Here is a 25,000-nt window from a genome sequence, read left to right on the forward strand (position 1 = left end):
GGTGCACCCCGCACGAACAATCCCGCCTCGACCAGCCTGAACAATTCCCCTCTCGAAGGAAGGCCTCGGCCTTAATCGTCCACGACAAACAGCTCGACGAGGCATGAAGCACCCACGGGAGCCGGAGCATGACGATGCAGAGTCTCGGTTCACAGGAGCCTGGGAAGAACATCCCGTACGGAACCCTTTACCCGAAAACATCCGAACCGCACATGCTCGCGACAGTCCTGCCGTTAGAGAATGCACCGTGCACGCGACCGAGTAAGGCCACTCAGAGACATCCATTTCCCAGGTATATGCCCCCTACGCACTTTTGGTGGCGCAACTCGCACGAACAGTCCCACCTCGACCCCGTAAACAAGCTTTTTTGCCTCGAAGAGTTCGTCGGAGACGAAGAAGCAACCTTCAGTGCAAACGTAGCACTCTTTTGTGCAACCGCCCAAACAACGCCCCCTCTACCCTCTGTCGAAACACTCGGCATTGCTGCTCCCTAAGGTGAGCTTCTCCTCATAGGCAATTCCGCTCTTATCCGGTCACGTTTGTGTGCCCGAATTTCGCAAGGCAACCTCCATGGGACATGGAAAAGACTCGAGAAGAGAGCTCGCTCACGGGAGAGAGAAGCCAAGGAGACCACGAGAGTGCTGAGAGTGGGACAGCGCTGAATAGGCGGGAGAAGCCTGCGCGTATAAACGGAGATATATATCCAATTGCAACGAAGGAACGTGCCAAAGATCGAGAACAATGGCAGAAATGCTAGTAACGTGCACTTCGGGACCAACGCATCACCGGAAGACAACCGCCAAACATCGAAAGAGTCGCGATGCTCCGCAACCTACGTGCAAAGCGGTCGCACACCGGGTAAGGGAGTGAGAGCCCCAAACATAGCTGGGCGAGGCGCTCACTCCGCTCTTTAATATCTCGTTAATACCGCCAAGGAAATGGCACAAGCACACACACACAAGCATCCTCGGAAGAGGACAGTTCGAGTGACAGGTCAAATCCAAGAGTTCCGAAGACTACCTCCAGGAACAATCGGGAACAAGACCGATTACAAGTCGTCGAGTCTGTTACTGGGCGAACACGAGATGCGCACAGGAAATCGATCAGCCCTCACAATGGCCCAAGGCCAGAGATCGGACTGCTACGATTTACCCCAACAATCATCGTGCCACTCTTCGCAGAGAGGTGATAGACGCCAACGAGCCCGCGCATAGCAATCGAGGTGTAAAAAGGGCGTTGAAGGCAGGAAGCCTGGACGAAAGAGGCTACGAGGTCACCTCGAAGCGGTCTAAGAATCGGGCGCACTTGGGGCGACTACCAGTGCCAACCCCTTATCCCGCGGTGCGTCCGACACACAGAAATTTCCAAGGCGGCCAAGGAGCCTCCCCGCATAGCAATCGGGGTGTGAGGTTACGGATGCAGCATTGATAGCAATCGAGGTGTGAGGCGAAGGATGCAGAAGTGAGAGCCGAGGGATGTAGCAGAGATAGCAATCGGGGTGTGTGATGCAGAAGAGATAGCAATCGAGGTGTGCGGTGGGAAGGGCCCAGCAGCCAGAATGCATGAAGCGACGGATGAAGCAGTGATGACAACCGGGCTGTGAGGAGAGGAGGGATGCAGCCAAGAAAGCAATCAGGGCTCGAGGCAAGGGATGCATCAAGGATAGCAATCATGTTGTGAGGCGAGATTCCAAAGGCTAAACGTGAGAGGCTGCAGGGTCGACTCAGAGAGGTCTATGCATGTGAGAGGCTGAAAGCAAGGTCGACTCGGAGCGGTCTATGCATCGGGCGCGCTTGGGGCGACTACCAGTGCCAACCCCTTATCCCGCGACGCGTCCGACAAAGAGAACGTTCCAAGGCGGCAGAGGAGGTTACCAGCCGAAGGATGCAGTAGCAATAACAGGTATAGTTCCGCGGCGGCCGAGAAGACTCACCGCATAGGAATCGGGATGCGAGGCGAGGGATGCGGCGGGAAGGCCCCGACGGCTAAACGGAAGAGGCTGCAGGGCCGCCTCGGAATGGTCCAAGCATCGGATGCGATTGGGACGACTACCAGTGCCAACCCCTTATCCCGCGATGCGTCCGATACACAGATAGTTCCAAGGCGGCCGAGGAGCCTCACCGCATATCAATCGGGGTGCGAGGCGAGGGATGGGGCGGGAAGGCCCCAACGGCTAGACGGAAGAGGCTTCAGGGCCACCTCAGAATGGTCCAAGCATCGGACGCGCTTGGGGCGACTGCCAGTGCCAACCCCTTATCCCGCGATGCGTCCGATACACAGATGGTTCCAAGGCGGCCGAGGAGCCTCACCGCATAGCAATCGGGGGTGCGAGGCGAGGGATGGGGCGGGAAGGCCCCAACGGCTAGACGGAAGAGGCTTCAGGGCCGCCTAGGAATGGTCCAAGCATCGGACACGCTTGGGGCGACTACCAGTGACAGCCCCCTATCCCGCGATGCGTCCGATACGAAGATGGTTCCAAGGCGGCCGAGGAGCCTCACCGCATAGCAATCGGGGTGCGAGGTGGGGGATGCGGCGAGATGGCCCCAACGGCTAGACGGAAGAGGCCACAGGGCCGCGTCGGAATAGTCCAAGCATCGGACGCGCTTGGGGCGACTACCAGTGACAACCCCTTATCCCGCGATGCGTCCGATACGAAGATAGTTCCAAGGCGGCCGAGGAGCCTCACCGCATAGCAATCGGGGTGCGAGGTGGGGGATGCGGCGAGATGGCCCCAACGGCTAGACGGAAGAGGCTGCAGGGCCGCCTCGGAATAGTCCAAGCATCGGACGCGCTTGGGGCCACTACCAGTGACAACCCCTTATCCCGCGATGCGTCCGATACGAAGATAGTTCCAAGGCGGCCGAAGAGCCTCACCGCATAGCAATCGGGGTGCGAGGTGGGGGATGCGGCGAGATGGCCCCAACGGCTAGACGGAAGAGGCCACAGGGCCGCCTCGGAATAGTCCAAGCATCGGACGCGCTTGGGGCGACTACCAGTGACAACCCCTTATCCCGCGATGCGTCCGATACGAAGATAGTTCCCAGGCGGCCGAGGAGCCTCACCGCATAGCAATCGGGGTGCGAGGCGAGGGATGCGGCGAGATGGCCCCAAAGGCTAGACGGAAGAGGCTGCAGGGCTGCCTCGGAATAGTCCAAGCATCGGACGCGCTTGGGGCGACTACCACTGCCAACCCCTTATCCCGCGATGCGTCCGATACACAGATAGTTCCGAGGCGGCCGAGGAGGTGGGGGATGCAGCGAGATGGCCCCAACGGCTAGACGGAAGAGGCTGCAGGGCCGCCTCGGAATAGTCCAAGCATCGGACGCGCTTGGGGCGACTACCAGTGACAACCCCTTATCCCGCGATGCGTCCGATACACAGATAGTTCCGAGGCGGCCAAGGAGCCTCACCGCATAGCAATCGTGGTGCGAGGTGGGGGATGCGGCGAGATGGCCCCAACGGCTAGACGGAAGAGGCTGCAGGGCCGCCTCGGAATGGTCCAAGCATCGGATGCGCTTGGGGCGACTACCACTGCCAACCCCTTATCCCGCGATGCGTCCGATACACAGATAGTTCCAAGGCGGCCGAGGAGCCTCACAGCATAGCAATCAGGGTGCGAGGCGAGGGATGCGGCGAGAAAGCCCCAACGGCTAGAGGGAAGAGGCTTCAGGTCCGCCTCGGAATGGTCCAAGCATCGGACGCGCTTGGGGCGACTACCAGTGACAACCCCTTATCCCGCGACGCGTCCGATACACAGATAGTTCCAAGGCGGCCGAGGAGCCTCACCGCATAGCAATCGGGGTGCGAGGCGAGGGATGCGGCGAGAAGGACCCAACGGCTACACGGAAGAGGCTTCGGGGCCGCCTCGGAATGGTCCAAGCATCGGACGCGCTTGGGGCGACTACCAGTGACAACCCCTTATCCCGCGACGCGTCCGATACACAGATAGTTCCAAGGCGGCCGAGGAGCCTCACCGCATAGCAATCGGGGTGCGAGGCGAGGGATGCGGCGAGAAGGACCCAACGGCTAGACGGAAGAGGCTTCGGGGCCGCCTCGGAATGGTCCAAGCATCGGACGCGCTTGGGGCGACTACCAGTGACAACCCCTTATCCCGCGACGCGTCCGATACACAGATAGTTCCAAGGCGGCCGAGGAGCCTCACCGCATAGCAATCGGGGTGCGAGGCGAGGGATGCGGCGAGAAGGACCCAACGGCTAGACGGAAGAGGCTTCGGGTCCGCCTCGGAATGGTCCAAGCATCGGACGCGCTTGGGGCGACTACCAGTGACAACCCCTTATCCCGCGACGCGTCCGATACACAGATAGTTCCAAGGCGGCCGAGGAGCCTCACCGCATAGCAATCGGGGTGCGAGGCGAGGGATGCGGCGAGAAGGACCCAACGGCTAGACGGAAGAGGCTTCGGGTCCGCCTCGGAATGGTCCAAGCATCGGACGCGCTTGGGGCGACTACCAGTGACAACCCCTTATCCCGCGACGCGTCCGATACACAGATAGTTCCAAGGCGGCCGAGGAGCCTCACCGCATAGCAATCGGGGTGCGAGGCGAGGGATGCGGCGAGAAGGACCCAACGGCTAGACGGAAGAGGCTTCGGGTCCGCCTCGGAATGGTCCAAGCATCGGACGCGCTTGGGGCGACTACCAGTGACAACCCCTTATCCCGCGACGCGTCCGATACACAGATAGTTCCGAGGCGGCCGAGGAGCCTCACCGCATAGCAATCGGGGTGCGAGGCGAAGGATGCGGCGAGAAGGACCCAACGGCTAGACGGAAGAGGCTTCGGGTCCGCCTCGGAATGGTCCAAGCATCGGACGCGCTTGGGGCGACTACCAGTGACAACCCCTTATCCCGCGACGCGTCCGATACACAGATAGTTCCAAGGCGGCCGAGGAGCCTCACCGCATAGCAATCGGGGTGCGAGGCGAGGGATGCGGCGAGAAGGACCCAACGGCTAGACGGAAGAGGCTTCAGGGCCGCCTCGGAATGGTCCAAGCATCGAACGCGCTTGGGGCGACTACCAGTGACAACCCCTTATCCCGCGACGCGTCCGATACACAGATAGTTCCGAGGCGGCCGAGGAGCCTCACCGCATAGCAATCGGGGTGCGAGGCGAGGGATGCGGCGAGAAGGACCCAACGGCTAGACGGAAGAGGCTTCAGGGCCGCCTCGGAATGGTCCAAGCATCGGACGCGCTTGGGGCGACTACCAGTGACAACCCCTTATCCCGCGACGCGTCCGATACACAGATAGTTCCGAGGCGGCCGAGGAGCCTCACCGCATAGCAATCGGGGTGCGAGGCGAGGGATGCGGCGAGAAGGACCCAACGGCTAGACGGAAGAGGCTTCAGGGCCGCCTCGGAATGGTCCAAGCATCGGACGCGCTTGGGGCGACTACCAATGACAACCCCTTATCCCGCGACGCGTCCGATACACAGATAGTTCCGAGGCGGCCGAGGAGCCTCACCGCATAGCAATCGGGGTGCGAGGCGAGGGATGCGGCGAGAAGGACCCAACGGCTAGACGGAAGAGGCTTCAGGGCCGCCTCGGAATGGTCCAAGCATCGGACGCGCTTGGGGCGACTACCAGTGACAACCCCTTATCCCGCGACGCGTCCGATACACAGATAGTTCCGAGGCGGCCGAGGAGCCTCACCGCATAGCAATCGGGGTGCGAGGCGAGGGATGCGGCGAGAAGGACCCAACGGCTAGACGGAAGAGGCTTCAGGGCCGCCTCGGAATGGTCCAAGCATCGGACGCGCTTGGGGCGACTACCGTTGCCAACCCCTTATCCCGCGATGCGTCTGATACACAGATAGTTCCGAGGCGGCCGAGGAGCCTCACCGCATAGCAATCGGGTTGCGAGGCAGATTATTGGGAAGGGAACCCCCTGGGATGCGGCTCAAGCAGTGCCCAAAGGGACTGGAATGCGGAATCACATCGAGAGACCCAAATGCTATACGAGGGCTCAAATCGAATTATCGATTTGGCCACGACATGGACGCATCGGAACGACTACCTTTGCCGAACCACTCGCAATTGCATCCATACCGAAACCAATAGACATTTCCGTTAGAGCCCTCGCATAGCATTCGGGAATCTCGCATGCCCCTCTAAATCGACCAATGCTGGCGCTCAATGAAAATCCGAGCGCTACCACCGTTCGAGCGCCAGCATTGGTCGAGTTAGAGGGGCACGGGGGAGAATGCTCCAGTCAACACCTCCCCTATATAAGTTATTTGTCCGATTCTCGCACAACCGTAGTCTGCCTCGTCGAATCAAACAACGGTCCCAGATTCCGACTTCCGTTCCGTAGAGACCCAAAAGCTAGATGGAGGCTCGCAAGAAAGAGAGTCGGCGCATAGCAATCGGGTTTCTCGAACGTTTAGGGACCGAGCTCACTTGCGGATAGGGCAAAATCCGCCAAGCAACCCAAAAGCTAGACGGGGGCTCGAATCGAATCGCCTAGGCGGCCACAACAACGACGTGTTGGATCGACTACCAGTGCCAAACCATTCAGCAAGACTAGTCTGTGTCGAGGCCGGATAGAGATTCTCAGAGAGCGCCCGCATAGCATTTAGGAGACCTGCCGCGTCCCTCACACTCGACAAATGGTGGTGCACGTTTATAAATCCGAGCGATCCCAACCCTTTCAAGCACCAACATCGGTCGAGATAGAGGGGCACGGAGGGGGCTGCGTGAGACAACACAGTCCCCTATATAAGTTATTTGTCCGATTCTCACACATCCGAAGAATGGTCATCAAATCGGACAACAGCCCAAACTTCCGACTTCCGTCCCAGAAAGCCCAAGAGCTATCTAAAACGTTCATGGCCGGAACTCGATCGCGGCTATACCAGTCCGCCAAGCAACCCAAAAGCTAGACTGGAGCTCTAGTCGAATCACCTCTGTGGCCATTGCAAGGACGTGTTGGAGCGACTACCATTGCCGAACCATTCCGCAGGTCGAGTCCATACCAAGGCCGCATAGAGATTCACGATGAGCTCCTGCATAGCAATCAGGAGACTTGCCGTGTCCATCACAATCGATAAATCCTGGTGCAAGATTTTTGCATCCGAGCGCTCCAACCAGTCGAGCACCAGCATCAATCGACATAAACGGGCACGGGGGGAGGATGCTCGAGAACACTACCTCCCCTATATAAGTTATTTGTCCGATTCTCAAGCAGCCGAAGTCTGGTCATCGAATCGGGTCAAAGACCACAACTTCCGACTTTACCCACAATGCAAGTCATCGAATCGAACATCGGCCCCCGAGTCGGACTCCATGCGTATGTCAGGTCATCGGACCCAAATTCCGCCTTCCTGCGCATGGCGGGCCATCAATATCAACTCGGTCATCGGACCCAAACTCCGCCTTTTTGCGTATGGCACGCCTTCAAATCGGTCATCGGACCCAAATTCCGCCTTCCTGTGCATGGCGGGCCATCAACATCAACTCGGTCATCGGACCCAAATTCCGCCTTTCTGCGCATGGCACGCCATCAACTCGGTCATCGGACCCAAATTCCGCCTTCCTGCGCATGGCAGGTCATCGGACACAAATTCAGACCTCGCCAATATGCCTACGTATCGAATCGGTCATCGGACCCAACTTCCGACTTCATCCATACTGTAGGGTCTTTGAGGTTGGCGCGGTGCGCTCAACCCAGGGAGTCGACCCATCGAAGCATACACCTCCCCTATATAAGCTATTTGTCCGATTCCCACACCTGTGTAGTTTGCACCTCTGACCAGGACATCGACCCCAACTTCCGAACTCGACTGCAACGACGGCACCAGCGCCTTGGTGCGCACCTTGCGACGCACAGTCCCAACATTCGCCTTCCTGCACATGGCAGGTCATCGGACCCAAATTCCGACCTCGCGAGTATGCCTACATATCGAATCGGTCATCGGACCCAACTTCCGACTTCATCCATACCGTAGGGTCTTTGAGGTTGGCGCGGTGCGCTCAACCCGGGGAGTCGACCCAACGAAGCATACACCTCCCCTATATAAGCTATTTGTCCGATTCCCACACCTGTGTAGTTTGCACCTCCGATCAAGACATCGACCCCAACTTCCGAACTCGCCTCCAACGACCGAACCAGCGCCTTGGTGCGCACCTTGCAACGCACAGTGCCAACATTCGCCTTCCTGCACGTGGCAGGTCATCGGACCCAAATTCCGACCTCGCGAGTATGCCTACATATCGAATCGGTCATCGGACCCAACTTCCGACTTCATCCATACCGTAGGGTCTTTGAGGTTGGCGCGGTGCGCTCAACCCGGGGAGTCGACCCAACGAAGCATACACCTCCCCTATATAAGCTATTTGTCCGATTCCCACACCTGTGTAGCTTGCACCTCCGATCAGGACATCGACCCCAACTTCCGAACTCGACTAAAAAGACCGCACCAGCGCCTTGGTGTGCACCTTGCAACGCACAGTGTCAACATTCGCCTTCCTGCACATGGCAGGTCATCGGACCCAAATTCCGACCTCATGAGCATACCTACTAATCGAATCGGTCATCGGACCCAACTTCCGACTTCATCCATACCGTAGGGTCTTTGAGGTTGGCGCGGTGCGCTCAACCTGGGGAGTCGACCCATCGAAGCATACACCTCCCCTATATAAGCTATTTGTCCGATTCCGACACCTGTGTAGTTTGCACCTCCGCTCAGGACATCGACCCCAACTTCCGAACTCGCCTGCAACGACCGAACCAGCGCCTTGGTGCGCACCAAAAGTGCGCACTTTTGGAGGGCACTTTTCTGCGCTCCAAAGGTGCGCACTTTTGGAGGGCACTTTTTGGAGGGCACTTTTCTGCGCTCCAAAGGTGCGCACTTTTGGAGGGCACTTTTTGGAGGGCACTTTTCTGCGCTCCAAAGGTGCGCACTTTTGGAGGGCACTTTTTGGAGGGCACTTTTCTGCGCTCCAAAGGTGCGCACTTTTGGAGGGCACTTTTTGGAGGGCACTTTTCTGCGCTCCAAAGGTGCGCACTTTTGGAGGGCACTTTTTGGAGGGCACTTTTCTGCGCTCCAAAGGTGCGCACTTTTGGAGGGCACTTTTTGGAGGGCACTTTTCTGCGCTCCAAAGGTGCGCACTTTTGGAGGGCACTTTTTGGAGGGCACTTTTCTGCGCTCCAAAGGTGCGCACTTTTGGAGGGCACTTTTTGGAGGGCACTTTTCTGCGCTCCAAAGGTGCGCACTTTTGGAGGGCACTTTTTGGAGGGCACTTTTCTGCGCTCCAAAGGTGCGCACTTTTGGAGGGCACTTTTGTGCACTCCAAAGGTGCGCACTTTTGGAGGGCACTTTTCCTGTGCTCCAAAGGTGCACACCTAGGTGAGCACCTTCGACCACACCTTGTAGCACACCAAACTCTGACTTTCGACTTCATCCGCAATGCAGGGTCTTTGAGGTTGGCGCAATGCGCACAACCAGGGGAGTCGACCCATCAAACCCAACACCTCCCCTATATAAGCTATTTGTCTGATTCTCATACATGCGTAGCCTGCAGGAGCAATTAGGACATCGACCCCAACTTTCGGCTTCTAAACGAAAACAAGGTCTTTGAGGTTGGTGTAATGCGAACAACTAGGGGAGTCAACCCATCAAACCCAACACCTCCCCTATATAAGCTATTTGTCTGATTCTCATACATGTGTAGTCTACAGGAGCAATTAGGACATCGACCCCAACTTTTGACTTCTTAACGAAAACAAGGTCTTTGAGGTTGACGTAATGCGCACAACCAGGGGAGTCGACCCATCAAACCCAACACCTCCCCTATATAAGCTATTTGTCCGATTCTCATACATGTGTAGCCTGCAGGAGCCATTAGGACATTGACCCCAACTTTTGACTTCTTAACGAAAACAAGGTCTTTGAGGTTGGCGTAATGCGCACAACCAAGGGAGTTGACCCATCAAACCCAACACCTCCCCTATATAAGCTATTTGTCTGATTCTCATACATGTGTAGCCTGCAACAACGATTAGGACATCCACCCCAACTTCTGAATTCGTCTGCGTTGACCGCACCAAAGGTGCACGCCTTGGTGCTCACCAAAATCCGACTTCCGACTTCTTCTGCTATGCGGGGTCTTTGAGGTTGGCGCAGTGCGCACAACCAGGGGAGTCAACCCACCGAATGCAACACCTCCCCTATATAAGCTATTTGTCTGATTCTCATACATGCGTAGACTGCAGCAATGATTAGGACATCCACCCCAACTTTTGACTTCTTAAACAAGACAGGGTCTTTGAAGTTGGTGCAGTGCACACAACCAGGGGAGTCGACCCATCAAACGCAACACCTCCCCTATATAAAGCTATTTGTCCGATTCTCATACGTGTAGTCTGCAGCAGCGATTAGGACATCGACCCCAACTTCCGAATTCGTTTGCATTGACCGCACCAAAGGTGCACGCCTTGGTGTGCACCCTGGAGTGCACTTTGGTGCTCACCTCGGTGCACACTTTGGTGTGCACCTCGGTGTGCACCAAAGGTGCGCACCTTGGAGCGCACCAAAGGTGTACACTTTGGAGCGCACCACATAGGGTCTTTGAGAGGTTGGCGCAGTGCGCACACCAAGGTGGGTGTTGAGGTGCGTGCCGAGGTGGGTGGGTGCTAGGGTGCGCTCCATGGTGGGTGCCAGGGTGGGTGCGTGCTAGGGTGGATTCCAAAGAGGGTCATAGGGTGGGTGCCAAGGTGGGTTGGTGATATAGTGGGTTCAAAGGTGGGTACTAGGGTGGGTTCCAAGGTGGGTCACAAGTTGGGTGCCAGGATGCGTGGGTGTTAGGTTGGGTGCCAAGGTGGGCTCCTGCGTGGGTGGGTGCTAGGGTGGGTTTCAAGGTGGACGCGAGGGCGGGTGCCAAGGTGGGTAACAAGTTGGGTGTTAGGATGGGTGAGTGCTAGAGTGGGTGCCAAGGTGGGTGGGTGCTAAGGTGGATGCCAAGGTGGTTCACAGGGTGGGTGGGTTCTAGGGTGAGTTCCAAGGTGGGTCACAGGTTCAGTGCTAGGGTGGGTGTCAAGGCGGGTGTCGAGGTGCCTGGGTGCTAGGGTGTGGATGCCAATGTGGGTCATAGGGTGGGTACTAGGGTGGGCTGCAATGTGGGTGCCAAGGTGGGTAACATGCTCGGTGGGTTCTAAATTGGGTGCCAGGGTGGGTGTGCACCCACCTTGCCCGAGGTGGGTGCCAAGGTGCCAGTGTGGGTGGGTGCTAAGGTGGATGCCAAGGTGGGTGAGAAGGTGGGTGATAGGTTGAGTGGTAGGATGGGTGGGTGCCAAGATGGGTCACAGGGTGGGTGCAAGGGTGGGTAGGTGCTAGGGTTGGTGTCAGGGTGGGTGGGTGCTAGGTTGGGTTCCAAGGTGGGTGCGAGGGTGAGTGTCAAGGTGGGTCACAGGTTAGGTGCTAGGATGGGTGAGTGCTAGGGTGCAAAGGTGCCAGGGTGGGTGCTAGGATGGGTCGATGCTAGGGTGAGTGGCAAGGTGGGTCCACAAGTGTCAAGGTGGGTGCCGAGGTGGGTGCCAAGTCGGCGACTGCTATGGTGGATGCCAAGGTGGGTCACGGGGTGGGTGCCAAGTTGCTAGGTTGGGTTCCAAGGTGGGTGCCAACGTGGGTGCTAGGGTGCGTGGGTTAAAGGGTGTGTCACAACGTGGGTGCCAGGATGGGTGCGCACCCACACTGGCCAAGACGGGTGCGGGTGCAAGGTTGGGTTCCAAGCCCGGTCACAGGCTGGGTGCTAGGATGGGTGGGTGCCAAGGTGGGCACCAGGGTGGGTGCACCCACCCTGGCCAAGGTGGGTCACGGGGTGGGTCCTAGGGTGGGTAACGGGGTGGGTACTAAGGTGCGTGCCAAGGTGGGTCATAGGGTGGGTGCCAAGGTGGGCACCAGGGTGGGTGTGCACCAACCCTAGCCAGGGTAGGTCACGGGGTGGTTGTCGGGGTGGGCGTCAAGGAGCCAAGGTGGGTGGCAAGTAGCCAAGTTGCGTGCCAAGGTGGGTGTCGGGGTGGGTGCCAAGGATCCAAGGTGGGTGCCAAGGAACCAAGGTGGGTGTCTGGGTGGGTGCCGAGGTGGGAGCCAGGGTGGGTCCCAAGGTGAGTGCAAAGGTGGGTGCCAGGGTCAAGGTGAGTGCCAATGTGGGTTCCAAGGTGCCAGGGTCAGGGTGAGTGCCAATGTGGGTTCAAAGGTGCTAAGTTGGGTGCGAGGTTGGGTGCGAGGGTGGGTGGGTGCCAAGGTGTGCTAGGTGGAAGCCCGGGTGGGTCGGCATCCCATGGGTGTCGAGTTGGGTGCCTGATGGGTGCTTCTTGTCAAGTTTTAGTCGTCGGGACTCATTTCGAGCCTTAGAGGTCGTTTCTTGTCCGGTTGCCCTGTCTTCGACCTGGGAACCCAATTTTGGTCCTCGGGTCCCATTTTTTTTTGTCTCGCATCCCACTTTTGGCCTGTGGCCTTTTCGGGGTCGATTCTCGTTTTGGGCATCAGAGCATGTTTCTTCTCCTAAAACCCAATATTTGTTTATTAAGTCTCGGAACACATTTTTGTTCTCGTGGACCCATCATGGGTCTTGGAACGCATTTGTGGTCCTTGGGTCCCATTTTGCATCCCGAAACTTGTGTTTTGGTGCTTGATCCCTATTTTGGGTGCCCACCTTGCACCAAGTGCGCACCCGGGGCAAACCGAGCGCCTTGGTGCACCGGGGCAAGATCGAGCGTGCACCCGAGGCGCCCCGAACATGCACCAAGGTGCACTCGGCCCACATGTGAGCGCAGGTCGTTGCGCCCGAGGTGGTGTGTGGGCACCGCGTTGCAGACGGGACACTGCACGCACACGACGCCCCCTCCAGGTGCACGCACGTAGGCCGGGCCGGGTGCACACCCGACGCCCTAGCAAGGTGCGCGCACCCGGGCAGGGCTCACACTTGGCGAACGGGGCGCACTTCGCGAGGGAGGGTGTGCACCTCGACGGGGGTGGGTGGCCGGGGTGGATTCGCACGTGGGTCGCGGTTTGCTAAGTACACACTGCGACAAGCTCATAACGGGTGCGATCATACCAGCATTAGTGCACCGGATCCCATCAGAACTCCGCAGTTAAGCGCGCTTGGGCCGGAGTAGTACTGGGATGGGTGACCTCCCGGGAAGTCCCGGTGTTGCACCCTTTTTTAGTTTTTCGCCGGGCGTCGCAATGCTATTTGAATAAACCTTTTGCCCGTTTGCGTTCTCGTCGGGGCCGGGCCGGGCCGGGGTGCGCTGCCCGCACTACCGCGCGCGCGGGGGGCGACACCGAGCGCGCACCCGAGGCACCCCGAGCACACAGGCCACGGTGCAACCCGGGCGTTGTGCGCGCACCCCGGTGCGCCCGAGGTGCTGCGCGCGCACCCAGGTGAAATCGGTGTGCACCTCGGCCAGTGCGCGCTCGGTCGAGTCGCGCACGTTGGCCAAGGTGCACGGTGATGTTTCTTACTCTAAGGTTCCGCACCAGACGCCCGGGACAGGTGAGCGAAGCTGGGCGGGGCCGGGTGCGCGGCCGGGGCAGGTGCACGCAGCTGGAGAGAGCTTTGGAGCACACTTCGGAGCGCACCAATGATGCGCTCCATTCAAAAGTTTCCTGAAAAGGCAAAAAAAGTTGAGATTATAGAATTTCCCACTTGAGAGATTGTAAAAAAAAAAAATTTAAAATGAAGGAAACGCGGGTGCCAAGGTGTGCGCAGCCCAGCCAAGGTGTGCGCACCAAGGCGCCCACCCTGGCGAAGGTGCACGCAAGGTGCGCACCCGAGGCAAACCGGACAATTAACCCAACTTTCGACTTCGCGCGCACCTTGGAGCGCACTTCGGAGCGCTCCTTGGTGCGCACCAATCTTGGGCACCTCGGAGTGCACCATGGCGCCCACCAAGGTGCGCACCCGGGGCAAACCGAGCTCCGACTTCGTGCGCACCTTGGAGCGCACGAAAGGTGCGCACCATGGCGCCCACCAAGGTGCGCAGCCCAGCCAAGGCGTGCGCATCAAGGTGCGCACCCTGGCGAAGGTGCGCACCCGGGGCAAACCGAGCTCCGACTTCGTGCGCACCTTGGAGCGCACAAAAGGTGCGCAACCCAGCCAAGGTGTGCGCACCCCGGTCAAACCGAGCTCCGAATCGTGCGCACCAGAGGTGCACGCCATCGTGCGCACCTTGGAGCACACTTCGGAGCCCTCCTTGGTGCGCGCCGATGTTGCGCACCTCGGAGCGCACCCGGGGAAAACAATGCAATTAACCCGACTTTCGACTTCGTGGGCACCTCGGAGCGCTCTCGGGTTCGCACCTCGGAGCACACCGAGGTGCGCACCTTTGATGCGCTGCCTTCACCAATTTCCAGAAAAGGCAAGAAAACATTGAGAAGGTGTGCGCACCGAGGTGCCCACCCTGGCGAAGGTGCACGCGAGGTGCGCACCCGGGGCAAACCGGGCTCCGACTTCGTGCACGCCGCACCTTGGAGCACACTTCGGAGCGCTCCTTGGTGCGCACCAGGGCGCGCAACCCAGCCGAGGTGCCCACCCCGGCGAAGGTGCACGCGAGGTGCGCACCCGGGGCAAACCGGGCTCCGACTTCGTGCACGCCATGGTGCCCACCGCGGCGAAGGTGCACGCGAGGTGCGCACCCGGGGCAAACCGGGCTCCGACTTCGTGCACGCCGCACCTTGGAGCACACTTCGGAGCGCTCCTTGGTGCGCACCATGGTGCCCACCAGGGCGCGCAACCCCGCCGAAGGTGCACGCGAGGTGCGCACCCGGGGCAAACCGGGCTCCGACTTCGTGCACGCCGCACCTTGGAGCACACTTCGGAGCGCTCCTTGGTGCGCACCATGGTGCCCACCAGGGCGCGCAACCCCGCCGAAGGTGCACGCGAGGTGCGCACCCGGGGCAAACCGGGCTCCGACTTCGTGCACGCCATGGTGCGCACCGCGGCGAAGGTGCGCACCCGGGGCAAACCGGGCTCCGACTTCGTGCACGCCGCACCTTGGAGCACACTTCGGAGCGCTCCTTGGTGCGCACCAGGGCGCGCAACCCAGCCGAGGTGCCCACCCCGGCGAAGGTGCACGCGAGGTGCGTACCCGGGGCAAACCGGGCTCCGACTTCGTGCACGCCGCACCTTGGAGCACACTTCGGAGCGCTCCTTGGTGCGCACCATGGTGCCCACCAGGCCGCGCAACCCAGCCAAGGTGTGCGCACCAAGGTGCACGCGAGGTGCGCACCCGGGGCAAACCGGGGTCCGACTTCGTGCACGCCGCACCTTGGAGCACACATCGGGGCGCTCCCGGGTTCGCACCGGCGTTGCGCACCGTGGTGGGCACCTCGGAGCACACCAAGGTGGGCAGCGAGGTGCGCACCTTTGATGCGATGCCTTCACTAATTTCCATAAAAGGCAAAAAAAAAACGAGATTTTAAAATTTCCGTTTTGAAAGATAGTGAGAAAAAGGGAATGCTGGTGCCATCTTGAGCCCGCCCTGGTGCGCAGCCCAGCCAAGGTGTGCGCACCAAGGTGCCCACCCTGGCGAAGGTGCGCGCCCGGGCAATTAATCCAACTTCCAACTTCGCGCGCGCCAGGGTGGGAGCGCACCCAACAACCGGGCCTGGGAAGAGCCAATGCGAGAAACCCCACCAAACGCTCTGACAAAAAAAGAGGGGGCGCTCCAGTAACCCCGCTTCGGAGCGCACCCTGGGCAAACCCAGCCAAGGTGCCCACCCCGGCCAAGGTGCAGGCGAGGTGCGCACCCGGGGCAAACCGGGCTCCGACAACGTGCACGCCGCACCTTGGAGCACACTTCGTAGCGCTCCCGGGTGCGCACCTCAGAGCACACCAAGGTGGGCAGCGAGGTGCGCACCTTTGATGCGCTGCCTTCACTAATTTCCAGAAAAGGCAAAAAAAAAAGGAGATTTTAAAATTTCCGTTTTGAAAGATAGTGAAAAAAACGGAACGCGCGTGCCATCTTGAGCCCGCCCTGGTGCGCAGCCCAGGTAAGGTGCCCACCCTGGCAAAGGTGCGCACCCGGGCAATTAACCCTACTTCCGACTTCGTGCGCGCCAGGGTGGCAACCGGGCCTCGGAAGAGCCAATGCGAGAAACCCCACCAAACGCTCCGACAAAAAAAGAGGCGGCGCTCCAATAACCCCGCTTCGGAGCGCAGCCGGGGCAAACCCAGCCAAGGTGCCCACCCCGACGAAGGTGCACGCGAGGTGCGCACCCGGGGCAAACCGGGCTCCGACAACGTGCACGCAGCACCTTGGAGCACACTTCGAAGCACTCCCGGGTGCCCACCGGCGTTGCGCACCGTGGTGGGCAGCGAGGTGCGCACCTTTGATGCGCTGCCTTCACTAATTTCCAGAAAAAGGCAAAAAAAAATGAGATTTTAAAATTTCCGTTTTGAAAGATAGTGAAAAAAAAGGAACGCGGGTGCCATCTTGAGCCCGCCCTGGTGCGCAGCCCAGGCAAGGCATGCGCACCAAGGTGCCCACCCGAGGTGCACACCCGGGGCAAACCGGGCTCCGACTTCGTGCAGGCCGCACCTTGGAGCACACTTCGGAGCGCTCCTTGGTGCGCACCATGGTGCCCACCAGGGCGCGCAACCCAGCCAAGGTCTGCACACCAAGGTGCCCACCCCGGCGAAGGTGCACGCGAGGTGCGCACCCGGGGCAAACCGGGCTCCGACTTCGTGCACGCCATGGTGCCCACCGCGGCGAAGGTGCACGCGAGGTGCGCACCCGGGGCAAACCGGGCTCCGACTTCGTGCACGCCGCACCTTGGAGCACACTTCGGAGCGCTCCTTGGTGCGCACCATGGTGCCCACCAGGGCGCGCAACCCAGCCAAGGTGTGCGCACCAAGGTGCACGCGAGGTGCGCACCCGGGGCAAACCGGGGTCCGACTTCGTGCACGCCGCACCTTGGAGCACACATCGGAGCGCTCCCAGGTTCGCACCAGCGTTGCGCACCTTTGATGCGCTGCCTTCACTAATTTCAAGAAAAGGCAAAAAAAAACGAGATTTTAAAATTTCCGTTCTGAAAGATAGTGAAAAAAACGGAACGCGGGTGCCATCTTGAGCCCTTCCTGGTGCGCAGCCCAGGCAAGTTGTGCGCACCAAGGTGCCCACCCTGGCGGAGGTGCGCGCCCGGGGCAATCCGGGCTCCGACTTCGTGCACTGCATGGTGCCCACCAAGGCGCGCAACCCAGCCAAGGTGCCCACCGCAGCGAAGGTGCACGCGAGGTGCGCACCCGAGGTGCACACCCGGGGCAAACCGGGCTCCGACTTCGTGCACGCCGCACCTTGGAGCACACTTCAGAGCGCTCCTTGGTGCGCACCAGGGCGCGCAACCCAGCCGAGGTGCCCACCCCGGCGAAGGTGCACGCGAGGTGCGCACCCGGGGCAAACCGGGCTCCGACTTCGTGCACGCCATGGTGCCCACCGCGGCGAAGGTGCGCACCCGGGGCAAACCGGGCTCCGACTTCGTGCACGCCGCACCTTGGAGCACACTTCGGAGCGCTCCTTGGTGCGCACCATGGTGCCCACCAGGCCGCGCAACCCAGCCAAGGTGTGCGCACCAAGGTGCACGCGAGGTGCGCACCCGGGGCAAACCGGGGTCCGACTTCGTGCACGCCGCACCTTGGAGCACACATCGGGGCGCTCCCGGGTTCGCACCGGCGTTGCGCACCGTGGTGGGCACCTCGGAGCACACCAAGGTGGGCAGCGAGGTGCGCACCTTTGATGCGATGCCTTCACTAATTTCCATAAAAGGCAAAAAAAAAACGAGATTTTAAAATTTCCGTTTTGAAAGATAGTGAGAAAAAGGGAATGCTGGTGCCATCTTGAGCCCGCCCTGGTGCGCAGCCCAGCCAAGGTTTGCGCACCAAGGTGCCCACCCTGGCGAAGGTGCGCGCCCGGGCAATTAACCCAACTTCCAACTTCGCGCGCGCCAGGGTGGGAGCGCACCCAACAACCGGGCCTGGGAAGAGCCAATGCGAGAAACCCCACCAAACTCTCTGACAAAAAAAGAGGGGGCGCTCCAGTAACCCCGCTTCGGAGCGCACCCTGGGCAAACCCAGCCAAGGTGCCCACCCCGGCCAAGGTGCAGGCGAGGTGCGCACCCGGGGCAAACCGGGCTCCGACAACGTGCACGCCGCACCTTGGAGCACACTTCGTAGCGCTCCCGGGTGCGCACCTCAGAGCACACCAAGGTGGGCAGCGAGGTGCGCACCTTTGATGCGCTGCCTTCACTAATTTCCAGAAAAGGCAAAAAAAAAAGGAGATTTTAAAATTTCCGTTTTGAAAGATAGTGAAAAAAACGGAACGCGCGTGCCATCTTGAGCCCGCCCTGGTGCGCAGCCCAGGTAAGGTGCCACCCTGGCAAAGGTGCGCACCCGGGCAATTAACCCTACTTCCGACTTCGTGCGCGCCAGGGTGGCAACCGGGCCTCGGAAGAGCCAATGCGAGAAACCCCACCAAACGCTCCGACAAAAAAAGAGGCGGCGCTCCAATAACCCCGCTTCGGAGCGCAGCCGGGGCAAACCAAGCCAAGGTGCCCACCCCGACGAAGGTGCACGCGAGGTGCGCACCCGGGGCAAACCGGGCTCCGACAACGTGCACGCAGCACCTTGGAGCACACTTCGAAGCACTCCCGGGTGCCCACCGGCGTTGCGCACCGTGGTGGGCAGCGAGGTGCGCACCTTTGATGCGCTGCCTTCACTAATTTCCAGAAAAAGGCAAAAAAAAATGAGATTTTAAAATTTCCGTTTTGAAAGATAGTGAAAAAAAAGGAACGCGGGTGCCATCTTGAGCCCGCCCTGGTGCGCAGCCCAGGCAAGGCATGCGCACCAAGGTGCCCACCCGAGGTGCACACCCGGGGCAAACCGGGCTCCGACTTCGTGCAGGCCGCACCTTGGAGCACACTTCGGAGCGCTCCTTGGTGCGCACCATGGTGCCCACCAGGGCGCACCCGAGGCAAACCGGGCTCCGACTTCGTGCACGCCGCACCTTGGAGCACACATCGGAGCGCTCCCAGGTTCGCACCAGCGTTGCGCACCTTTGATGCGCTGCCTTCACTAATTTCCAGAAAAGGCAAAAAAAAACGATATTTTAAAATTTCCGTTCTGAAAGATAGTGAAAAAAACGGAACGCGGGTGCCATCTTGAGCCCTTCCTGATGCGCAGCCCAGGCAAGTTGTGCGCACCAAGGTGCCCACCCTGGCGGAGGTGCGCGCCCGGGGCAAACCGGGCTCCGACTTCGTGCACTGCATGGTGCCCACCAAGGCGCGCAACCCAGCCAAGGTGCCCACCGCAGCGAAGGTGCACGCGAGGTGCGCACCCGAGGTGCACACCCGGGGCAAACCGGGCTCCGACTTCGTGCACGCCGCACCTTGGAGCACACTTCAGAGCGCTCCTTGGTACGCACCAGGGCGCGCAACCCAGCCAAGGTGCTCACCCCGGCGAAGGTGCACGCGAGGTGCGCACCCGGGGCAAACCGGGCTCGGACTTCGTGCACGCCGCACCTTGGAGCACACATCGGAGCGCTCCCGGGTTCGCACCAGCATTGCGCACCTTTGATGCGCTGCCTTCACTAATTTCCAGAAAAGGCAAAAAAAAGAAAAAAATGAGATTTTAAAATTTCCGTTTTGAAAGATAGTGAAAAAAACGGAACGCGGGTGCCATCTTGAGCCCGCCCTGGTGTGCAGCCCAGGCAAGTTGTGCGCACCAAGGCACCCACCCTGGCCAAGGTGGGTCACGGGGTGGGTCCTAGGGTGGGTAACGGGGTGGGTACTAAGGTGCGTGCCAAGGTGGGTCATAGGGTGGGTGCCAAGGTGGGCACCAGGGTGGGTGTGCACCAACCCTAGCCAGGGTAGGTCACGGGGTGGTTGTCGGGGTGGGCGTCAAGGAGCCAAGGTGGGTGGCAAGTAGCCAAGTTGCGTGCCAAGGTGGGTGTCGGGGTGGGTGCCAAGGATCCAAGGTGGGTGCCAAGGAACCAAGGTGGGTGTCTGGGTGGGTGCCGAGGTGGGAGCCAGGGTGGGTCCCAAGGTGAGTGCAAAGGTGGGTGCCAGGGTCAAGGTGAGTGCCAATGTGGGTTCCAAGGTGCCAGGGTCAGGGTGAGTGCCAATGTGGGTTCAAAGGTGCTAAGTTGGGTGCGAGGTTGGGTGCGAGGGTGGGTGGGTGCCAAGGTGTGCTAGGTGGAAGCCCGGGTGGGTCGGCATCCCATGGGTGTCGAGTTGGGTGCCTGATGGGTGCTTCTTGTCAAGTTTTAGTCGTCGGGACTCATTTCGAGCCTTAGAGGTCGTTTCTTGTCCGGTTGCCCTGTCTTCGACCTGGGAACCCAATTTTGGTCCTCGGGTCCCATTTTTTTTTGTCTCGCATCCCACTTTTGGCCTGTGGCCTTTTCGGGGTCGATTCTCGTTTTGGGCATCAGAGCATGTTTCTTCTCCTAAAACCCAATATTTGTTTATTAAGTCTCGGAACACATTTTTGTTCTCGTGGACCCATCATGGGTCTTGGAACGCATTTGTGGTCCTTGGGTCCCATTTTGCATCCCGAAACTTGTGTTTTGGTGCTTGATCCCTATTTTGGGTGCCCACCTTGCACCAAGTGCGCACCCGGGGCAAACCGAGCGCCTTGGTGCACCGGGGCAAGATCGAGCGTGCACCCGAGGCGCCCCGAACATGCACCAAGGTGCACTCGGCCCACATGTGAGCGCAGGTCGTTGCGCCCGAGGTGGTGTGTGGGCACCGCGTTGCAGACGGGACACTGCACGCACACGACGCCCCCTACAGGTGCACGCACGTAGGCCGGGCCGGGTGCACACCCGACGCCCTAGCAAGGTGCGCGCACCCGGGCAGGGCTCACACTTGGCGAACGGGGCGCACTTCGCGAGGGAGGGTGTGCACCTCGACGGGGGTGGGTGGCCGGGGTGGATTCGCACGTGGGTCGCGGTTTGCTAAGTACACACTGCGACAAGCTCATAACGGGTGCGATCATACCAGCGTTAGTGCACCGGATCCCATCAGAACTCCGCAGTTAAGCGCGCTTGGGCCGGAGTAGTACTGGGATGGGTGACCTCCCGGGAAGTCCCGGTGTTGCACCCTTTTTTAGTTTTTCGCCGGGCATCGCAATGCTATTTGAATAAACCTTTTGCCCGTTTGCGTTCTCGTCGGGGCCGGGCCGGGCCGGGGTGCGCTGCCCGCACTACCGCGCGCGCGGGGGCGACACCGAGCGCGCACCCGAGGCGCCCCGAGCACACAGGCCACGGTGCAACCCGGGCGTTGTGCGCGCACCCCGGTGCGCCCGAGGTGCTGCGCGCGCACCCAGGTGAAATCGGTGTGCACCTCGGCCAGTGCGCGCTCGGTCGAGTCGTGCACGTTGGCCAAGGTGCACGGTGATGTTTCTTACTCTAAGGTTCCGCACCAGACGCCCGGGACAGGTGAGCGAAGCTGGGCGGGGCCGGGTGCGCGGCCGGGGCAGGTGCACGCAGCTGGAGAGAGCTTTGGAGCACACTTCGGAGCGCACCAATGATGCGCTCCATTCAAAAGTTTCCTGAAAAGGCAAAAAAAGTTGAGATTATAGAATTTCCCACTTGAGAGATTGTAAAAAAAAAAAATTTAAAATGAAGGAAACGCGGGTGCCAAGGTGTGCGCAGCCCAGCCAAGGTGTGCGCACCAAGGCGCCCACCCTGGCGAAGGTGCACGCAAGGTGCGCACCCGAGGCAAACCGGACAATTAACCCAACTTTCGACTTCGCGCGCACCTTGGAGCGCACTTCGGAGCGCTCCTTGGTGCGCACCAATCTTGGGCACCTCGGAGTGCACCATGGCGCCCACCAAGGTGCGCACCCGGGGCAAACCGAGCTCCGACTTCGTGCGCACCTTGGAGCGCACGAAAGGTGCGCACCATGGCGCCCACCAAGGTGCGCAGCCCAGCCAAGGCGTGCGCATCAAGGTGCGCACCCTGGCGAAGGTGCGCACCCGGGGCAAACCGAGCTCCGACTTCGTGCGCACCTTGGAGCGCACAAAAGGTGCGCAACCCAGCCAAGGTGTGCGCACCCCGGTCAAACCGAGCTCCGAATCGTGCGCACCAGAGGTGCACGCCATCGTGCGCACCTTGGAGCACACTTCGGAGCCCTCCTTGGTGCGCGCCGATGTTGCGCACCTCGGAGCGCACCCGGGGAAAACAATGCAATTAACCCGACTTTCGACTTCGTGGGCACCTCGGAGCGCTCTCGGGTTCGCACCTCGGAGCACACCGAGGTGCGCACCTTTGATGCGCTGCCTTCACCAATTTCCAGAAAAGGCAAGAAAACATTGAGAAGGTGTGCGCACCGAGGTGCCCACCCTGGCGAAGGTGCACGCGAGGTGCGCACCCGGGGCAAACCGGGCTCCGACTTCGTGCACGCCGCACCTTGGAGCACACTTCGGAGCGCTCCTTGGTGCGCACCAGGGCGCGCAACCCAGCCGAGGTGCCCACCCCGGCGAAGGTGCACGCGAGGTGCGCACCCGGGGCAAACCGGGCTCCGACTTCGTGCACGCCATGGTGCCCACCGCGGCGAAGGTGCACGCGAGGTGCGCACCCGGGGCAAACCGGGCTCCGACTTCGTGCACGCCGCACCTTGGAGCACACTTCGGAGCGCTCCTTGGTGCGCACCATGGTGCCCACCAGGGCGCGCAACCCCGCCGAAGGTGCACGCGAGGTGCGCACCCGGGGCAAACCGGGCTCCGACTTCGTGCACGCCGCACCTTGGAGCACACTTCGGAGCGCTCCTTGGTGCGCACCATGGTGCCCACCAGGGCGCGCAACCCCGCCGAAGGTGCACGCGAGGTGCGCACCCGGGGCAAACCGGGCTCCGACTTCGTGCACGCCGCACCTTGGAGCACACTTCGGAGCGCTCCTTGGTGCGCACCAGGGCGCGCAACCCAGCCGAGGTGCCCACCCCGGCGAAGGTGCGTACCCGGGGCAAACCGGGCTCCGACTTCGTGCACGCCGCACCTTGGAGCACACTTCGGAGCGCTCCTTGGTGCGCACCATGGTGCCCACCAGGCCGCGCAACCCAGCCAAGGTGTGCGCACCAAGGTGCACGCGAGGTGCGCACCCGGGGCAAACCGGGGTCCGACTTCGTGCACGCCGCACCTTGGAGCACACATCGGGGCGCTCCCGGGTTCGCACCGGCGTTGCGCACCGTGGTGGGCACCTCGGAGCACACCAAGGTGGGCAGCGAGGTGCGCACCTTTGATGCGATGCCTTCACTAATTTCCATAAAAGGCAAAAAAAAAACGAGATTTTAAAATTTCCGTTTTGAAAGATAGTGAGAAAAAGGGAATGCTGGTGCCATCTTGAGCCCGCCCTGGTGCGCAGCCCAGCCAAGGTGTGCGCACCAAGGTGCCCACCCTGGCGAAGGTGCGCGCCCGGGCAATTAACCCAACTTCCAACTTCGCGCGCGCCAGGGTGGGAGCGCACCCAACAACCGGGCCTGGGAAGAGCCAATGCGAGAAACCCCACCAAACGCTCTGACAAAAAAAGAGGGGGCGCTCCAGTAACCCCGCTTCGGAGCGCACCCTGGGCAAACCCAGCCAAGGTGCCCACCCCGGCCAAGGTGCAGGCGAGGTGCGCACCCGGGGCAAACCGGGCTCCGACAACGTGCACGCCGCACCTTGGAGCACACTTCGTAGCGCTCCCGGGTGCGCACCTCAGAGCACACCAAGGTGGGCAGCGAGGTGCGCACCTTTGATGCGCTGCCTTCACTAATTTCCAGAAAAGGCAAAAAAAAAAGGAGATTTTAAAATTTCCGTTTTGAAAGATAGTGAAAAAAACGGAACGCGCGTGCCATCTTGAGCCCGCCCTGGTGCGCAGCCCAGGTAAGGTGCCCACCCTGGCAAAGGTGCGCACCCGGGCAATTAACCCTACTTCCGACTTCGTGCGCGCCAGGGTGGCAACCGGGCCTCGGAAGAGCCAATGCGAGAAACCCCACCAAACGCTCCGACAAAAAAAGAGGCGGCGCTCCAATAACCCCGCTTCGGAGCGCAGCCGGGGCAAACCCAGCCAAGGTGCCCACCCCGACGAAGGTGCACGCGAGGTGCGCACCCGGGGCAAACCGGGCTCCGACAACGTGCACGCAGCACCTTGGAGCACACTTCGAAGCACTCCCGGGTGCCCACCGGCGTTGCGCACCGTGGTGGGCAGCGAGGTGCGCACCTTTGATGCGCTGCCTTCACTAATTTCCAGAAAAAGGCAAAAAAAAATGAGATTTTAAAATTTCCGTTTTGAAAGATAGTGAAAAAAAAGGAACGCGGGTGCCATCTTGAGCCCGCCCTGGTGCGCAGCCCAGGCAAGGCATGCGCACCAAGGTGCCCACCCGAGGTGCACACCCGGGGCAAACCGGGCTCCGACTTCGTGCAGGCCGCACCTTGGAGCACACTTCGGAGCGCTCCTTGGTGCGCACCATGGTGCCCACCAGGGCGCGCAACCCAGCCAAGGTCTGCACACCAAGGTGCCCACCCCGGCGAAGGTGCACGCGAGGTGCGCACCCGGGGCAAACCGGGCTCCGACTTCGTGCACGCCATGGTGCCCACCGCGGCGAAGGTGCACGCGAGGTGCGCACCCGGGGCAAACCGGGCTCCGACTTCGTGCACGCCGCACCTTGGAGCACACTTCGGAGCGCTCCTTGGTGCGCACCATGGTGCCCACCAGGGCGCGCAACCCAGCCAAGGTGTGCGCACCAAGGTGCACGCGAGGTGCGCACCCGGGGCAAACCGGGGTCCGACTTCGTGCACGCCGCACCTTGGAGCACACATCGGAGCGCTCCCAGGTTCGCACCAGCGTTGCGCACCTTTGATGCGCTGCCTTCACTAATTTCCAGAAAAGGCAAAAAAAAACGAGATTTTAAAATTTCCGTTCTGAAAGATAGTGAAAAAAACGGAACGCGGGTGCCATCTTGAGCCCTTCCTGGTGCGCAGCCCAGGCAAGTTGTGCGCACCAAGGTGCCCAC

At 60.5% G+C, this 25,000-nt stretch overlaps 2 non-coding genes across 2 annotated transcripts; both read left to right on the forward strand.

Moving 5' to 3' along the window:
- The first annotated feature begins 13,055 nt into the window (after nucleotides 1-13,055).
- On the forward strand, nucleotides 13,056-13,174 carry LOC131868045 (5S ribosomal RNA). The gene has a single exon (XR_009366541.1). It is a non-coding gene; the product is annotated as a 5S ribosomal RNA (ribosomal RNA).
- A 7,818-nt stretch (nucleotides 13,175-20,992) lies between these two features.
- LOC131868039 (5S ribosomal RNA) lies at nucleotides 20,993-21,111 on the forward strand. The gene has a single exon (XR_009366535.1). It is a non-coding gene; the product is annotated as a 5S ribosomal RNA (ribosomal RNA).
- Nucleotides 21,112-25,000: the final 3,889 nt, after the last annotated feature.

This window comes from Cryptomeria japonica, unplaced genomic scaffold (assembly GCF_030272615.1).
Source record: "Cryptomeria japonica unplaced genomic scaffold, Sugi_1.0 HiC_scaffold_194, whole genome shotgun sequence".
In the NCBI taxonomy this organism is placed as follows: domain Eukaryota; kingdom Viridiplantae; phylum Streptophyta; class Pinopsida; order Cupressales; family Cupressaceae; genus Cryptomeria; species Cryptomeria japonica.